Here is a 9210-nt window from a genome sequence, read left to right on the forward strand (position 1 = left end):
ACATCAAAAATTCAGTCTTTATCACTTCCCAACTCGAGGACGAGCAGGAGTTAAGCTTGGGGATGCTTGATACGTCTCCAATGTATCTATAATTTCTGATGGTTCCATGCTATTATCTTGTCAAACTTTGGATATTTTGTATGCCTTTTATATCTTTTTTGGGACTAACTTATTAACTCAGTGTCAAGTGCCAGTTCCTGTTTTTTCCGTGTTTTTGACCCTTTTCAGAGGAGAATATTAAACGGAGTCCAAACGGAATAAAACCTCCGAAAAGATTTTTCTGGAACAGATGATACGCAGGGAGCTTGAGAACCAAGGCAGAGGCCACCACGGGAGGCCACAAACCCCCTAGGCGCAAAGTTAAATAGCAGGCTTGTGGGCCCCCTGTGGCTCGCTTGCCCTACTTCTTCCTCCTATAAATCCCCAAAAAATCCAAAACCACGAGACAGATCCACGAAAATACTTTTCCGCCGCTGCAAGCTTCTGTCTCCGCAAGATCCCATCTGGGGCACGTTCTGGTGCCCTGCCGGAGGGGGATTCGGATACGGAGGGCTTCTTCATCAACATCATTGCCTCTCCGATGATGCGTGAGTAGTTCACCATAGACCTTCGAGTCTGTAGCTAGTAGCTAGATGGCTTCTTCTCTCTCTTAGATCTTCAGTACAAAGTTCTCCATGATCTTCATGGAGATCTATCCAATGTAATCTTCTTTTGCGGTGTGTTTGTCAAGATCCGATGAATTGTGGATTTATGATCAGATTATCTATGAATCTTATTTGAGTTTCTTCTGATCTCTTATATGCATGATTTGATATCCTTGTGATTCTCTTCGAGTTGTGGGTTTTGTTTGGCCAACTTGATATATGATTCTTGTAATGGGAGAAGTGCTTGGTTTTGGGTTCATACCGTGCGGTGACCTCACCCAATGAAAAAAGGGGTAGCGAGGCACGCATCGTGTTGTTGCCATCAAGGGTAAAAAGATGGGGTTTATATCTATTGCATGAATTTATCCATCTACATCATGCCATCTTGCTTAAGGCGTTACTCTGTTTGTCATGAACTCAATACACTAGATGCATGCTTGATAGCGGTCGATGTGTGGCGTAATAGTAGTAGATGCAGAAAGTATCGGTCTACTTGTCTCGGACGTGATACCTATATGTATGATCATTGCCTTAGATATCGTGATGACTTTGCGCGGTTCTATCAATTGCTCGACAGTAATTCGTTCACCCACCGTAATATTTGCTATCTTGAGAGAAGCCTCTAGTGAACACTATGGCCCCCGGGTCTACTTCACATCATATTTTCAGCCCTACACTTTTACTTTGTTGCACTTTCCGCCTTCAGATCTCACCTTGCAATCAATCTTGAAGGGATTGACAACCCCTTTGTAGCGTTGGGTGCAAGTTTGCTGTTTTTGCACAGGTACATTGGTGCTTCATCTTGATACTCCTACTGGATTGATACCTTGGTTCTCAAACTGAGGGAAATACTTACTGCTACTGTGCTGCATCACCCTTTCCTCTTCAAGGGAAAAAACAAACGCAAGCTCAAGAGGTAGCAGATCTCAAGCAAGATGACCATTTCCCTAGATACCATTACTATCATTAACATGCTAGTTTTACCGTTTTATCGCTATGTCTCGCTGCCTACCACCTGTTAAACATCAGCCTCTCAACATTGCCATCAATACCTTCAACCTGTTCACAACCTAGCAAACCACTGATTGGCTATGTTACCGCTTGCTTAACCATGTATTAGCGTTGCTAGTTGCAGGTGCAGTTACTTCCATGTGATAACATGGGTTCCTTGTTATACCACCATATTAGTGCTATTTAATTTAATGCACCTATATACTTGGTAAAAGGTGGAAGGCTCGGCCTTTCTAGCCTGGTGTTTTGTTCCACCTTTGCCCCCTTAGTTTCGCCTACCAGTGTTATATTCCATAACTGAGCGCTCCTAACATGGTCGGAGTTGTTATGGGGACCCCTTGATAATTCGTCTTAGATTAAAACTGGTCTGGCAAGGCCCAACTTTGGTACTACATTTGCCTAATAACTAATAAAAATGCATAGGGACCTACCGGCACCCGTGGAGTAATTAATCAACCCCCGGGACAGTGCTCCTCACGAGTGTTGGTCCAACCCAGAGCACTGTGCGGGGCCAACCCAGGGCAACTTGGGTGATTTCTATCAGGCCACCATACGCGTAGCTTATCCGTCGTGTCCTGAGAACGAGATACGCGGCTCCTATCGGGATCGTCGACACGTAGGGCGGCCTTGCTGGGTTAGTTTTATCTTTTACGAAATATCTTGTGCATCGGGATTCCGGTGATGCTTTGGGTAATCTCAGAATTGAGGCTTTCCACTAAGGAGTCCGACGAGATCGCGAGTTTCGTGATCGGGGATTTCTAGGCGGCTTGTGGTAATTTGTTATGGACCAATTGGAGCACCCCTGTAGGGTTAAATCTTTTGGAAAGCCGTGCCCGCGGTTATGTGGCAACGTGGAAACTTTGTTTAACACTCGTTCTAGACAACTTAAAGTTAACTTAATTAAAACTCGCCAACTGAGTGTGTAACCGTGACTGTCTCTGTCGCGAGCTCCTTCTCCGAACAAGGACACGGTGGGGTTATGTCTGATGTAAGTAGGTGTTCAGGATCATTCATTTGATCATCAGTAGTTCACGTCCGCTGTGTGTAGATCTTCCCCCTCTTATTCTTGTACTCGTAAGTTAGCCACTAAATATATGCTTAGTCGCTTGCGGCAGCCTCACCATGTAACCATACCTCACCCATTAAGCTTTGCTAGTCTTGATACCTTTGGAAATGAGATTGCTGAGTCCCCTCTGGCTCACAGATTACTACAACACCAGTTGCGGGTACAGGTAAAGGGTTACTTGACGCGAGCGTGTTGATTGTTCATTTGGAGTTTCTTCTTCCTCTTCATCGATCTAGGATGGGTTCCAGGTCGGCAGCCTAGGATAGCAAGGATGGACGTCGTTCTTTTCTCGTTTGTTTTCGTCCGTAGTCGGACCCTGCTCTTTTTTGTGATTTTATGTATTGTACCCATGTGACTCTGATGTAGCTTGTGGAGAGTGTAAGCCAATTCCATATACTCTTCTCTTTAGTACATGTACTTGTAACGATATCCATTCTTGCGAAACGACGAGATGCGCTTCTAGCCCTGTCGAGGCCCTCGCGCCAAAATAAGGATAGGGTCACATCTTGGGCGTTACAGTAACCCTGCCGTGGAGGAAAAGAAGTCCTGAAGAGAGGCGTGAGCCCAGGGCGCCTTCGCCTCCTAAGAACGCCTCCACCGACGAACACGCCACCGCCGATGCATGGACCCCAGAAGCAAGGCTCGGAAGTCTGTTTAAGCATTTAATGCACCATAGTAACACTGTGGCGGGGCGTCGGCGTTGTTCCACTCGTGAACCCACCGCTCACCCACTAAGACACTGTGGTGACCCCTTCACCTATAAAAGGAGGCCCGAGGCTCAGTAGAAAGGAACTTTTTTGGCTTTTTGACCAATCAAAAGGTTGTAAGAGGGACAGATCTATAGTAAACTAAAACAAATAACTAAACACATGCAGGAGTAGGGTTTTACGCACAACGCGGCCCGAACCTAGGTAAAAACGATCTTGGCGGGCCCTGGCTGTTGGTTCTGCTCTTGTCGTGGCCCCTCTCCCCGCCAAAGCAGCAAAAGGGGACCGTTGAGGTCCCCATAGGTGTCGATCCTTTCACCGACAATATCCCAGTGACAAAGTAGGGTACAATATACATCTTTGTATTGTTCCCAATAAGGATAAAACGATGGGGTTAATTCATATTAATTGAGTTATCTTTGTCTACATCATATCATCATTCTCCAAGCATTACTCTATTTTACATAATACTCAAGATGAATGCTGGATAGCGGTCGATGGGTGGAGTAATAGTAATAGGTGCAGGCAGGAATCAGACTATTTTCTTATGGACGTCATGCCTATATACACATCATCTTTGTCGTCATATTCGCATAACCATATGCTCTTCTATCAATTGCCCAACACTAATTTGTCAACCCATCGTATGCTTGCTTTCATGAGAGATGCCACTAGGCAACACTATGGCCCCCGGGTTTATTCACTGATAAAATTACAAACGTTACAATTTCCTCACCACCTTTATTTATTTGTTATTTACTTTTTACTTTGGAACTTTCAACCACACTACTTACTTACTTGCAAATAATGAGACAAGCGGATTGACAACCCTCTAGCCCGCGTTGCATGCAAGTGTTTGTTTCTTTGTGTACATGATCATGAAGAAAATGATGATGAACCTACATGTGCTTGGTCTTAGAGTGTTGTAATGGATTGTGTGCAATCTTGATTGCACTCTCATTATTCGAGTAGAGTGGCACATTCTTCATATTTATGTTCTAGCCCTTGAGGGTTTGCTTCATCCATAGTAGTTGAGCACAACACAAACTAGGACCAATATACTTAGCTTCTGCAATGGAAAGTGAAACGCAATTCTATTTCTTCGAGGACCAATAGACTGAGGATCGGTTGAAGAAATGGCAGGTGCCTGATGTTGACTTGCGATCCACACGGTCACTAGCATAGTCAGACTCAGAATATCCAACAAGATGAATATTTGAGCCCTTGGGGTACCATAATCCAAGCGTTGGTATGTGAGCTAGATATCAAAGAATATGCTTCACATCCTTATGGTGTGATTCCTTCGGTGTTGTTTGCAAACGGGCACACATGCAAACACTAAGCATAATATCTGGCCTAGTCGCACATAGGTACAACAAGGAACCAATCATGGAGCGGTATACCTTCTCATTGAAATCTTTACCATTTCCGTCAGTGTAGAGGTGGTCGTTGGTACACATCGGAATTTTGACGCCTTTGTAGTCTTGCTTGACGAATTTCTTCAGGACATCCTTGAGGTATTTCTCTTGAGAGATGAAATGTCATTCCAATGTTGACTAATTTGTAGGCCTAGGAAGAATTTTGACTCCCCCATCATGGACATTTGATATTCTTCACCCATCATGTAGGCAAATTCATCATTGTAACATTTGTGAGTACAACCAAACATAATATCGTCTACATATATTTGAGACACAAATAGTTCATTGTCATAGGATTTTGTGAAAATAATTGGATCGAGTGAACTGGGTTTGAAGCCTTTCTTCATGAGGAATTCCTTCAATGTGTCATAGCATTCCCGAGGTGCTTGCTTGAGGCCATAGAGAGCCTTGTTGAGTCTGAAGACTTTATGGGGATGCTTTGGGTCTTCGAAACCTGGGGCCTGAGCAACATATACTTCTTCCTCGAGCTTACCACTGAGGAACGCACTTTTCACATCCATTTTATATAAGGTGATATTTTGATGGCTAGCATAAGCAAGCAATATATGAATAGTTTCAAGTGTAGCAACATGTGCAAAAGTTACATCAAAGTCAAATCCTTCAACCGGTGTGTATCCTTGTGCTACAAGTCATGCCTTGTTCCTCACAACGTGATCATCTTCGTATTGCTTGTTTTGATAGATCCACTTGGTACCGATGATATTGTGCTTGCAGGGATCAGGCCGCTTGACAAGTTCCCACACATTGTTAAACTTGAATTGATGAATTTCTTCTTGCATTGCTTAAATCCAATCACGTTCCATGAAGGTTGCATCAACTTTTGAGGGTTATGTGATAGACACAAAGGAAGCGTGCCCACAAAAGTTAATTCAATGTGAAGCTTTTGAGCGAGTGAGGGGACCTCGTGTATTGATGTCGTCGAGGATTTTGTCAATTTGCACTTCATTTGCAATCCTTGGATGCGTGGGTTGAAGACTTTGGTCTGGTTGAGGAATTTGATCAGGAGCAATTTCCTAAGGTACGCCAGCCCAAATTTCTTCATTGTTTGGGATGACTTCTTCAATACGCAGTGGTTCTTCAGTGGGAATGATATCTTTAGTATCCTTGAACCTAATAGATTCCTCAGGAGGCATTTCATCTAGCGTAGGAGGCAGGTGCTCTCTTTGCGATCTGCTAGTTTCATCGAACCGCATATCTACAGTTTCAACAACTTTGTTGTGATAGTTGTTGAAGAGTCTGTAGGTGTGCAAGTCCTTTCCGCAACCAAGCATAAAACTCTTGTGTGCTTTCGGTGAAAATTTTGAAATCTATGATGTGACGCCCTCGTTTTGATCATACATGCAAATGCGTACGACCAAGCTCAAGGACTCACGGGTAGAAATCACAACACAAATCTAGACAAAAAATAAAACATACAAGCTTCATATTACAAGCCACGGACCTTGAGGGCTAGGATACAGAAGCTCGATAAACACACGAGTCAGCGGAAGGTACAAATATATGAGTACAGACATGAAACATGACAATGCCTTAAAGAAGGCTAGCACAAAAGATACAACAATCGAACGAGGCGAGGCCTCCTGCCTGGGAACCTCCTAAACTACCCCTGGTCTTCAGCGGCCTCCACGTAGTAGTAGGCACCATCGGGGTAGTAGTCGTCGTAGGCAGGATGCTCCATCTCCTGGGCTCCATCATCTGGTCACGGCAACGGATCAAGGGGAAAAAGGGGGAGCAAAGCAATAGTGAGTACTCATCCAAAGTACTCGCAAGACTGACATCAGAACTATGCTAAGTATGCATCAGTATCAAAGGAAGGGGTTTATATGTGGAATGACTGCAACAATGCAATAATAAAGAGAGAAGGCCTGGTCCTATCGAAGACTAGCATCTTCAGGGGCCTTGCAGCAACTGACGAGAGTAGAGCAGGTAACACAATTAATAGTCATATTGTAAGTGCATCTAGTGCCCCTTAGTGATTTTGGTGGTTTGAAGACTTATAGGTTAAGTATCTTGAGTGTACATAGGATCTATAAGTCGCTGAGGAGTTTGAAATGTTTGATGAATATCGACCCCTAAAAATGTATATCTTCGGTTGAAGAAATTGGTCTGAAGCTGAAGAAATGAATCGCGAAGAATTTGCGATGAAATTGATATTCCTCATGAAGATATTGAAGTTGAGGAAATCGGTGTGTCCTGAAGAAAATCAATCTGAAGACTTTGAAGCATGAAGATTTATCCTTTTTGTTTTATTTACTTCACACTTGAGTAATAGGAACACCGTACTGTTAAAGGGGGTCAAAGTAACACATTGGAATGAATTTCCTCAAGATGCTCAACCCAAGCCTAATCCTACCAAAAGCCTCAAGTGAGGAATATGAGAGACATGAGGACTCTCACAGTTGAGGGTCCCGACCGTTATCGATAGTCACGCCACATCATTCATCTTATCCACACCAACTGTCATATTATTTAAGGGCATTAATTTCAAATCATGTCGGGATGCTCCCAGGCTATAAATAGCCGCCCCCCACAACCATTAGTTGGTTGGCTGCTCCGTTAGAAACTGACAATTGTCATAAGAGCAACCCAAATTCCTCAGAGTCTTCGAGAGTAATTCATCAGTGAGGAAATACCCCAAACACCAAACCACAAAGCAAAAACCAAGTGATTGAGCATCACTGAAGAAGTTGTTCCTGTGTGGGACTGAAGCCTTTTACCTTTGAGGACTGTGCATCCTCCAAACGGTTAGGCGCCATGGTCTAGAGCAATCCAGCAATCAATTGTGGATCGCCAGGTGACCAAGTTTGTGAGGGTTAGGAAGTCTGCCCTGAAGACTTACCACGAGTGTTGGGCGAGGATTGTGTGTTCTTAGCCCAAGGAGAATACGGTAGGGACTATGTGTCCTGGGACTGTGTGGCCTTTGGTTTCAATACCAAGCCGCTCCAAACCAGATGTACAACTGTCACAGCAGTTGGAACTGGGTCATCAACCACTGTCTTCACTGTGAAACGGGTTCTATTTCCTCAACTCTTTATATTCCTCCGATTGTGAGTTGATGATTATCACTGTCACTGTTTGAAGAATTTGCTGAAGACTTTCTCTAAAATTCCTCAACCCAAATTCTTCATGCGAGTTAATCCTCATCTATTTTTTGCGTGCGTGCATACTGTGCATATTGTTTTCATATTCTTCATCCTGAAGAACTCCTGTAGTGATACTTTGCACTCCTGATCCTTTGTTGTTTCCGAAGTAAGTTAGTCATCAGTGAGGAATTTCCTCAAAAGGAATTTCCTCAGTGATGAAATTCTAAAAATCTCCTATTCACCCCCCCTCTAGTCAATATAACACACTTTCAATTGGAATCAGAGCAAGGTACTCCCTTGTTCTGTGTGATTTTGGTTTAACCACCGGGAGTTTTAGTTATGTCGACTACAGGCATGATTAAGGTTACTGCAGCATGTCCTACTTTCGAAGGAAAGGACTTTCCCTTCTGGTAGACCAAGATGCAGATGTATCTACAAGCTATTGACAATGATCTCTCGTATATTGTGGAACATGGCGTCCCTATCGTCACTGCTACTATCTCTGCTGCTGATGTGAAGAAATTCAAGCAACTTGATTCTCAAGCGAAGAATATCATATGTGGCCATCTGAGCAAGGGCCAGTATGGCTGAGTAAGTGCTTTGGGCTCAGCAAAACTTATCTGGGAAAGGCTGTCCAAATTTAATGAAGGAGTATCAACCCAGCGTGATTCTCGTGTTGATGTTCTTCACAATCTCTTCAATCACTTCAAGAGGCTTGACAATGAAAGCTGCCAAGATACCTTTGATCGCCTCACTGACATATCAAATGAACTGCAAGCACTGGGAGATCGAGACATTACTGATCACGAAGTTGTGAAGAAACTGCTAAGATCTTTGGATTCTTCATTTGATACTTTAGTTCTGATGATTCAAGAAAGACCAGACTACAAGATGCTTGATCCAGCTGATATACTCGAAAGACTCAATACTCATGAATTCCAACAAGAAGAAAAGAGAGATATATATGGACCAAGCTATTCTAGACCACGTGCACTGAAGGCCAAAGCAATTTCCTCATCTGAAGAAGAACACTCGGATGGTAGCATTGGTGATCCTGAAGAATTTGGACAGGAGCTTGCAATGCTCGTGAGGAAATTCCACAGGTTTACACGACGTGACCAGTTCGATAAATCTTCAAGAAGAGATATGAGGAAATCAGAATCTTCATCTGAGGACTACAAGAAAAGAACCTGCCACAAATGCAAGAAATCAGGTCACTACATTGCTGATTGTCCTCGTTGGGGAAAGGAATCAAAC

This window comes from Hordeum vulgare, chromosome 4H, assembly GCF_904849725.1.
Source record: "Hordeum vulgare subsp. vulgare chromosome 4H, MorexV3_pseudomolecules_assembly, whole genome shotgun sequence".
Lineage (NCBI taxonomy): Eukaryota > Viridiplantae > Streptophyta > Magnoliopsida > Poales > Poaceae > Hordeum > Hordeum vulgare.